Source organism: Schistocerca serialis, chromosome 4 (assembly GCF_023864345.2).
Source record: "Schistocerca serialis cubense isolate TAMUIC-IGC-003099 chromosome 4, iqSchSeri2.2, whole genome shotgun sequence".
NCBI lineage: Eukaryota > Metazoa > Arthropoda > Insecta > Orthoptera > Acrididae > Schistocerca > Schistocerca serialis.
The window spans coordinates 366,014,478-366,022,369 of NC_064641.1; the positions used below are offsets into that span (position 1 = coordinate 366,014,478).

The following is a 7,892-nucleotide window of genomic DNA, read 5'->3' on the forward strand; positions in this document are numbered from 1 at the left end:
GTATGATCTCATCCCCTTCCCCCACCTCCTCCTTTTCCTTGAAAGGATACGGATCCTGTACACCTCCCGTAAACTCGATCCTCCTCACCCGCTCGTCTCCCCAATCCTCTCCCATCCCCGCCCGCTGCCGCGCCTGTATTCCCACGTCCCGCCCGGTCTCCATCTCTCCACCCTCCTTACTCTCTCCCAAGGTGGCTTCCGCCAGCTCCCCCTCCCTGATGATGTCCTCCTCCCCTCCATCTACCCCTCCTATCAACTTTGACCCTGCCCCACCACCCACTTCCGGTGTCCTTTCCTTTAGGCACCCTCCCTCCCTCCCTTCTCTTCCGTTCCCTCCCCTTCTCTTTCCTTTTCCCCCGTCCCTCCCTCCACCACTCTTCCCCCCCGGGCTTCCCCTCCCCCTTCCTCCCTCCCCCCTTTCTCCCCTGCCCGTGGCATCTCCACTCTCTCCTCTCCCTCTCCCACTCCCCTTCCTCCTCCTCCTCTCTTGGCAGGTCCCCGGACTCGCACACGCATGGTGAACATTCGCGCGCCGGAGATCATCACCGTCAGTGTCTAGTGTGTGTGCTTCGTTTTGTGTTTCGTGCAGTTACAACTCCACTGTTCACATGTGCCGTCGCAGCTCTCCGTGTTTTGTGCGCCGTGTCAACAAGTGTTAGTGTTTTTTCGTCCAACGTGAACGGCTTCTTGTTTTTTTGTTTTTTTGTAACTACTTTCTTTGCCCGCCATTTTTTGTATTTTCTGGGTCATCTATCTCATATTATTGTACCCCATACGGCTGAAGAGCGGCGTATTAAGCTGCTGCCAGCCCGCCTTGTATGAGGTGCTGCAAATTACAATAAAGGAAAAAAAAAAGCGTTGATCGGCACTCTGGTTTCCCTTCAAAACGAATAAATCTTTCGCCTTTTACTAAAGATTTCCGTGGAGGGGAACATTAAATGAGTCTATAAGGTATTTTTCGTAGTGCTCGGCTATTGCTGAGCCATAATCACAAGTGAAAACGTAATGTAAGTAGCAAGAGGTAGATTGTGTTGTGTGAATGAAGGGCGTGGAGTAGCGGATGACGTTGGATCAGGCAGATATTTGTTTTTTTTTAAAATTTGAAATTGTAATATGCCGTGTCGTAGTATAATGAAACAAGTACATTTGCCCTGAAATGGCGTGCAGTGTGTTAGACGATTGTGTAAAGACAGAGAGAGAGAGAGAGAGAGAGAGAGAGAGGGAGAGAGAGAGAGAGAGAGAGAGAGAGCTACAGGACTACCTGGAAACACTTGGTGAACCCTTTCCGTACCTCAGTTCTAGATGATTTGAGAGTGTTTACTTGCACTGCAGTTGCACAACAGCATATAAACTGATATTTGGAAGTGAATGATGAATGATAGGCTTTGTAAGAAATACTGGTATGTGATTAGTAGATTATGTTTTGAAACCCAAAATTAATTTTACCACAGAAGTTTGTTTTTTGTAGGTATGATGTGAGTGAGCTTTGGGCCGAAGATGGTGGTTAGTTGGGCAGGATGAGTATTTAAATGGTTTTCAATAGAGTGGATATTAGTGACACTGGCTTGTTGCCATAATGTGTTTGTTCATAACAGTGTACTCAGTTGTGTAGAAGATTTAGGTGAGAAAGAGACAGTTGTTGAATATGACATAAATAGCTAGAAATGAAGTAAGTAGTAATTTCCTGCTAGGTGTAGTTTGGGTATGGTGTGTCTCAGTGAGAGATAAATCTTGAAATTGAAGGGTTGTTCCTAGCTACAGTCTTGGAAACTATGTATCTGCTGTTGACTCCAATGTTTTCAAGATTACTTGTGTACAAAATTGGGCAGACTTTGCAGTTTCTTCTTCAGTAAATCAGTGGAAGGTGGTGCAGATAATGGTAAAAATGTTCAGTGCCTCCTGTGAGTTGTTGATGCTGCTTGTCTTTTAAGTAAAATTGATAGGGGCTCTTGATTGACCCAGCCATACACAGAGCTGGTGCATACTTGGCTTGAGAAGACTTTGGTCAGTAAATGATGAAATACCAACACAGTGCTCACAACAAAGCTCCTTTCCCTGCATTCTAGTTTCCCTCGGGTATAGAGTGACATGATATTGGCAGAGGATGTGCAGATAATCACTTTGATCAGGCTGTTTGTTTTTTTAATGCTCTTTTACCAGAATCCATGCATAGTGATAACTGTGTTCTCTGGTGGAACACGATGAGAACATTGTGTGAAGTGCACAGAAGTAGCTATTTGAGTATGTATGAAAATGTAAGGTAACCACTGTTGAAACACGTATGTAACGTAGCAGCGATGGTGAAGCATGATAAAATCTTTTTTTTTTTTATTTTCCTTACTTTATTGTTATTTTGAAACCTGTACAACAGGCAGGCTGTCAGCAGCACACTACGCTGCTCTTCAGCCATAGAATTTACAAGGAGCAAAAACAGTGAGAAGACACGTAAGTCACAGAACGGTGGGCAATAAAACAGGAGACACATAGAGACAAACACGGAGCCGTTCACACTCGTCGATAATCCACACTGCTAGCTGATGAGACGACGCACAAACACCGAAGATGACGATGGTGCCGGTGAACGATGGAGTGGACGGTGATCACTGAACACTAAACATGACGGCACACACACAAAACACTGAGGGCGGTGATGTCCGGCGCGCGAATGTCCACGTAACGTGTGCGAGTCCGGGGACCTGCCAAGAGGGGAAAGGGGTGAGGTGAGGGAGAGGGGAGAAAAAGGATGCCATTGGCTTAGGAGAGGGGGGCAGGAGTAGAGGGACAGGTGAGTGGAGGCCCGGGGGAGAGGGGGGGAGAAAAAGAGGATGGTGGGAAAAGGGAGTGGAGGGAGGGAGGGTGTCCAGTAGAGTAAGTACAGGAGGAGGGCGGGACAATTAAAGTTGGTAAGAGGGGTAGATGGAGGGAAGGAGGGCATCATCAGGGAGGGGGAGCTGGCGGAAGCCACCTTGGGAGAGGGTAAGGAGGGTGGAGAGATGGAGACCGGGTGGGACGTGCGAATACAGGCGCGGCAGCGGGCGGGGGTGGGGGAGGATCTGGGAGCCGAGCGGGTGAAGAGGATCGAGTTTGCGGGAGGTGTACAGGATCCGTATCCTTTCAAGGAAAAGGAGGAGGTGGGGGAAGGGGATGAGATCGTAGAGGATCCGCGTGGGGGAGGGGAGACGGATGCGATAGGCGAGGCGGAGAGCATGGCGTTCAAGGATTTGGAGGGATTTATAAAAGGTAGGGTTAGCGGAGATCCATGCTGGATGGGCATAACAAAGGATAGGGCGGATGAGGGATTTATAGGTGTGGAGGATGGTGGAGGGGTCCAGACCCCACGTACGGCCGGAAAGGAGCTTGAGGAGACGGAGGCGGGAACGTGCCTAGGCTTGGATTGTCTGGAGATGGGGAGTCCAGGAGAGGCGACGGTCGAGGGTGACGCCAAGGTACTTAAGGGTGGGAGTGAGGGCGATGGGATGGCCATAGACGGTGAGATAGAAATTAAGGAGGCGGAAGGAAGGGGTGGTTTTGCCTACAATGATCGCCTGGGTTTTGGAAGGATTGACCTTGAGCAACCACTGGTTGCACCAAGCGGTGAACCGGTCAAGATGGGATTGGAGAAGGCATTGGGAGCGGTGTAGGGTGGGGGCAAGGGCAAGGAAGGCGGTGTCATCGGCAAACTGGAGAAGGTGGGTGGGGGGTGACGGCGGCGGCATGTCCGCCGTGTACAACAGGTACAGAAGGGGGGAGAGGACGGAGCCTTGGGGCACACCGGCGGAGGGGAAAAAGGTGTAGGAATCGGTGTTATGGATGGTGACATAGGAAGGACGGCGGGAGAGAAGGGAGCCGATCAGACGGACATAGTTAATGGGAAAGGCGAGGAGACCGGAATGCCAGACGCGGTCATACGCACGTTCGAGGTCCAGGGAGAGGAGGATTGCGGAGCGACGGGAATTAAGCTGTTCGGAATGGAGATGAGTGAGGTGAAGGAGAAGGTCGTCGGAAGAGAAGGACGGCCGAAAGCCACACTGGGTAACGGGAAGGAGGCGGTGCTGGCGGAGATGCTGGTGGAGGCCTTGCTGAAGACCGAGGTAAGGCTGATGGGACGGTAGGAGGAGACAGCGGACGGCGGTTTGCCAGGTTTAAGGAACATGAGGATACGGGAGGTTTTCCACAGGTCGAGGTAGTAACCGGTGGACAGGACTACATTGTAGAGCCCGGCCAGGGTGGAGAGGAAAAGGACAGGAGCTTCACGAAGGTGACGGTAGGTGACACGATCGTGACCAGGTGCGGTGTTGCGTTTGGTGCGGAGTGTAACAATGAGATCCTGTGTACTGATAGGGGCATTGAGTTCCGTGTGTGCAATGTTGCCCAAGTACTGGAAACCAGGGGCGAGGGGAGGGACGGAGGTGTCAGTCCGATCGCGGATATCCGGGAAGAGGGAGTAATCAAACTGGGGATCATCGGGGATGGAAAATACATCGGAGAGGTAGGAGGCAAAGTGATTGGCCTTACTAAGAGTGTCAGGGAAAGGGTGATCATTATGGAGAAGAGGATAATAGGGGGAGGGTTTAGCTCCGGTAATGCGACGGAAGGCTGACCAGAACTTGGACGAGTTGAGTGGTAGGGTAGCATTTAAACGGGTGCATGTCTGTCGCCAGTCCCGGCGTTTCTTAGCCGCGAGCAAATTACGAATGTGTCGCTGGAGTTGCCGGTGGCGTCGTAGTGTGTCCGGCTCACGCGTGTGGAGGAAGGCACGGTAGAGACGACGGGATTCACGGAGGAGGAGAACGGCCTGTGGGGGTAAGGTAGGACGGTGGGGGTGGATGGCGACAGTAGGGACGTGGGCCTCCACGGCCTCAGACAAGGTCTGCTGGAGAAAGGAGGCGGCATGGGTGACATCGTCAGGGTGGCGGTAGGTGAAGGGGTGGCTATCGATTTGGGTGGAGAGGGTATCCCGATAGGCATTCCAGTCGGCACGGGGATAGTCATGGACAAACTTAGGGGGAGGGTCAGTACGAGGGTCGAGTCGGGGGCGACGTCCATCTGAAACGGTGATGAGGACAGGGAGACGGTCACTACCAATAGGCTCCAGGACATCCACTGCTATGCGACCAAGGAGGTTGGGGGAGGAGAGAATAACATCGGGAGTGGAGTTGGATTCGGGACGGGTGTGCTGGGGGATGGGGATGAGATCGCCTTGAGGGGTGGAGAGGAACCGATGCCACCGCTGTAACTGGGCAGCGGAACGACTATGGGTGTTGAGGTCAGCGGCGATCACGTAGGAGGAGAAGGTACGGTCGATGTGGGAGAGCAAGTCGAAGGGAAGAGGAGCGTTGGAGCGGACATAGATGGTGGCGCAGGTAACAGTAAGGCCGGGGAAGAAGAGACTAAGGATCAGGTGTTCGGTGGGGTCGGGAAGGAGAGGTTGGAGCCGAACGGGGATCTGGCGGCGGTGACCAATAGCAACTCCACCACACGCAATTGGGAGGGGATTATCAGAGCGGTGGAGGAGATAGGGCGAAGTGTGGATGGTGTGGTGGTGTTGGAGGAAGGTTTCATTAAGGAGGAGGACATCCACGCGGTGGGCGGCAAGGGTGTGCAGGAAGAGGTTCTTGTTGGTGGTAAGGGAGCGGATGTTGTTGAAAAGGATACGTTGCTGTCGCGCCATGACAGGGATTTAGACGGGGGTGTCAAGGCAGGAGAAGGTGAAATGGGCCTGGTTGTTCGAGTAGGTGGTGTACATCTTGAGTTGGAATATGGAACGGGCGGCGAGGGAGATCTGCTGGAGGGTGTGGGGGCGCTGAAAGGGATGAACATTTTGAAGGACGATTGTGAGGAACCGATGATGTCCTCAGCGGGGGGGGGGGGGGGGGGGGACGAAGGGAATTGCCAGGAGGAGTGGGGGCGTCGAGAGGATGGACAGGTACGGTGAGTTCAGGAGTGGTTGGAGGGGGTCGGGCTTTACACTTTTGGGAGTAGGTGGGATGGGGGAGATTGCAGGTATTACAGGAGGGAGGGGACTGGAGGTTAGGGCACTGCCGAAGGAATAAAGGGGCCTCGCAGCACTCAGCTGTTGGGTGTGCATCATAGTGCAGACACCTCTGGCAGTGCAGGGATTGTGGTGGGGAACGGGAGGGGTCGACCTTGTACCGCTGGTTGAAGAGGAGGGCACCCTCCGTCAGGAGACGGTCAATGGAGGGGGCGTCCACAGAGAAAACCCGCATAAGGCGGGTGGGGCCGGTCGAGTTGTAAATGCGGCGGACCGCCCGCACCTCCAGCGTGGGATGAGCCTTGAGCTCCGCCAACACCTCCTCCTCCGTGATCGACGGACTGAGCCACGTGATCACGGCGGTGAGGGTCGGTGGGCGTCGCGGGGGTTGGGGTTGGCGGGTAGGAGATGGAGAAGGAGCAGGGGTAAGGGAGGGACCAAAACGGGTGATGGGGAGGCGGGAGAGGATGTCAGTATGGAGGGTTGGGCTAGGAGATGAGATAAGAACAGAATCCCGTCTGGGAGTAAGGAGAGAGATGGGGGCACCAGGGAAATGTTGGCGGAGGAGGAGGGAGAGATTCCGGGCCTCGGGAAAGGAAGGATCGGGATGGGACAGGAGATATTTGTATAAACTGGGGGGGGAGGAGGAGGAGGTGGGAGCAGGGCCAGGCGGGGAGACATCCATGGCACCCTGGGGGGGGGGGGGGGATGGAGGTCGGGGCGGGGCCTTTTTGGGAGCGGAGGAGGTGGGGGTGCCACTAGGGCGTTTGACGGCGGCAGAAGGGCGGGTGGTGACAGGAGGGACGGGAGCAATGGGGAGGTGGTGGGAAGGGACAGGTCCCGGCGTGGACGCAGCAGTCGGTGCCGGAGACGGTGACGGTGACGGTGAAGGTGAATGCGAAGGTGAAGGCGACGGTGACGGCGACGACGGTGGTGGCGGTGATGGCGAAGGCGACGGGGATAGCTGGGTGTGGACAGTGGCCCGACGGGCCACCACCCGAGTCGGAGCTGCAGTCACAGGCTGGGGGAGTGGGGGGAAAGGATCAGAACGAGAGGAGCGAGAGGAAGAAGGGGGAGAGGGGGCGACAAAGAGAGAGGGTGAAGGGAGAGTGAGGAGAGGTGGGATGGAAGGAGGGGGGTGGGACTGGGCGCACCAAGTTGTAGTGGTGGAGGCGGCGGAAGGGGATGTATAGACTATGACGGTGGTGGTAGTAGTGACGGTGGTGGTGGGGACGGACATGACGACAGGAAGAAAAAACGCACAGCACGAAAAGGAAAAGACACAAACTGGGAACAGGCGAAACGCAGACGGACGAAGACCAGGGTCGGACGACCAGGGCGGACGGCGACGGCGACGGCGACGGCGGCGGCGGCGGCGGAGGCGAGCACCGGCTGGCGGCGGCGGCGAGCACCGGCTGGCGGCGACGGTTACGGCGGCGAGCACCGGCTGGCGGCGGCGGCGAACAGACGGACGGACAGCAGGCGAGGGCGGCGGCGGCGGCGAACAGACGGACGGACGGACAGCAGGCAGCAGCGGAGACGGACAGCGAGCAGGCAGGCGGACGGACGGACGGACGAGCAGCTACAACAGTAAGCGGAGGGCAGACTGACAGACAGACGGACAGACGGACACAATCTTCGAAAGTGGAGATTCCAACCAGAGAGTAGCCCAGGCTTTGGAATCTGGCGCCTTCGAATGAGGGATCCAACCCTCTGATGGATAAAATCTTTGTCCAGTGAGCCTTTTATCGTGGTTAGTCTGCGCTTGACCGCGCGAGAGTTGCGAGCAGTACTCTAGTAGTCGTCGTGCAGTGCTCTCTGTCGGTAGCAGTAGCTCAGTTCAGTCCGTCAGTAGTCGTCGTGCAGTGCACTCTGTCGGTAGTAGTCGTGCAGTACAGTT

At 55.2% G+C, this 7,892-nt stretch overlaps 1 non-coding gene across 1 annotated transcript; it reads left to right on the top strand.

The window, feature by feature from the left end:
• The first annotated feature begins 865 nt into the window (after positions 1–865).
• LOC126476702 (U5 spliceosomal RNA) lies at positions 866–984 on the top strand. Its single transcript, XR_007587176.1, has one exon. It is a non-coding gene; the product is annotated as a U5 spliceosomal RNA (small nuclear RNA).
• Positions 985–7,892: the final 6,908 nt, after the last annotated feature.